This window comes from Morone saxatilis, unplaced genomic scaffold (genome assembly GCF_004916995.1).
Source record: "Morone saxatilis isolate NCDOM2014 unplaced genomic scaffold, NCSU_SB_2.0 Contig5, whole genome shotgun sequence".
NCBI classification, from domain to species: Eukaryota; Metazoa; Chordata; class Actinopteri; family Moronidae; genus Morone; species Morone saxatilis.
This window is the reverse complement of record NW_023340095.1, coordinates 972577-974754: the sequence shown is the minus strand read 5'-3', so window position 1 is coordinate 974754 and position 2178 is coordinate 972577.

Sequence of the window (2178 nt, the reverse complement as noted above, 5' to 3'; positions counted from 1 at the left end):
CACACACAGTCTCTCTCTCTCTCACACACACACACACACACACACACACACACTGAGCTGCAGTCTGTGTGTGTGAGACAGAAACATGATTGACAGCCAGAAAACTACAGCTGACTTCCTGCTGCAGCCTGGCCCCGCCCACTCTGGAAACTCCTGACGGGGGCGGGAAACTCTGGTCTGAGCAGCTTCCTCCAAGTTCTGCTGACTGTCACACACACACACACACACACACACACACACACAACATCTGTTTCCTACAGCTGAGAGTTTCTCTAAATAACTGCACCAAACTATTCAAAATTCAGCCGTTTTAATACGAACATGCACAATAACAACGTGCTGTGTTTTATCATTAAATACTTGAATTAGCTGTTTGGGTCAGTTCATGTGAACATTACAATGTTGGAGTTTGTTATGGATTTGTATTAAGATCATTAAATTAGTAAATTCTCTAATTATCCTTAAATTGGTGGATATCTGAATGAGGTTTGGTGTGGATTTGTCTATTGTTATAATTAAATTGGTAAATACTTGAATATAATATAATACTTCAATCATTCAATAACCGAGTTTCCATCCGAAGATAAACAAAAAGAAGCTGAGTTCAAACAGGATGAATGTGAGGAAGGTTTTATTAGATCTGTGTGCAGCGAGGTTCGTCTCACATTATCCTTAAATTGGTGGAAATCTGGATGAAGTTTTGTCTGATCATTAAATCAGTAGATATTTGAATGGGGTTTGGTGTGAGTACTGCTCTTGTTTCCCTTCGGCTGCTCGAGGTGCACAGTGACAGTCAGGAGGAATGAGGAACTGTAACACGAGCGAGTACACAAGCTGTATTTACGTGTGCGAACGTGTGAAAATCAACCACCTGACTGACTCACCTGGTGATCTGAGGATGTAGGAAGTTCCCAGGACTGTTTGTTAACCACCTTGTCAGTGCTTTAAATCATCTCATACGCAGAGAGAAAACACATTCCTCAGTTTCCGTGACTCAGCTGTTGTGAATACCGACTGTTTGTGGTTATGTGGATGAACCCTGGAACAATATCTGTAATCGCTGGAAATTCAGGAGGATGATGACTGGTGCTTAATCAGTGGAAGAAGTTACAGGACAAAAGCAGAATTTCAGGGATCGAACGGACAAACTGACCAAAGTCGGTCTCAGCTGCTGCTCTGAAACCTTTCGTTTGGTCTGAGGTTGTTTCTGGTTTGAACATTAAGATGTGTATTGATGAACCTGAATGCACATTATTTACAGTTCAGTAGAGAGTAAGGAGGGATCGTAATCATTGTATGAACAGGTGTTAAACTATATTCTACTTTATTAAACTGGTAGATTATTGAATGGAGTTTGGTTTGAATTGGTCTCACATTATCCTTAAAATTTAATGGAGCTTCTTATGGATTTGTTGAATGTATGGATTTGTTTCATTAAAATAGTAAATAATTGAATGGGGTTTGGTGTGAGTTGGTCTCACATTATGAATAAATCAGTGGCTATGTGACTTTGTCTTTATGAAGCTGGTGTTAAACTACATTCAGTGTGAATCTGCAGGTACTCTCCCTCTGCTCACCAGCAGGCGCCAGATATCCTCCTAAGTTACAGTGTAAGAAACATTTTAAACTTAAAACTCATTTGTTTGCTTTAACTTTTAATTAGTGCTGATTCTCGGATTACTTCAGGCCTCACACCTGGCACCAGTTTCTGCAGGCGGGTCAGTCTCAGTGAATCTCCGGTCCGTATTCGTTTGGAAGAAGACTGAAACTATCAGGAAACTGTTTACTGAGATCATTAATTATACTAGAAGTCGTCTTGTTTCTCCATAAGTCTCGATACTATCAGAGTGGAGCTCCGCCTGCTGGCCGTTACACAGACTGCACACAGACAGAAGCTGTGTCCACCCTCACTGTCTGCACTGAATCAGGTCTGTAGGTCATGTGGCCTGTTTCCTGTATGTCCCGGCGGACGCTGCCCTCCGGGACCGAACGCCGCTCACAGTCGTCACCGCTGCCAAGGTTACGGCGCTCCCGCTGCTACGGACGTTATTATTAAATCCTGGTTCTGCTTCTCCATCGGGATCCACTTTATTATTTCCATCTGCAGAGGAGGAGGCTGACACTACAGTACAGACACTACAGTACTGACACTACAGTACAGTACTGACACTACAGTAC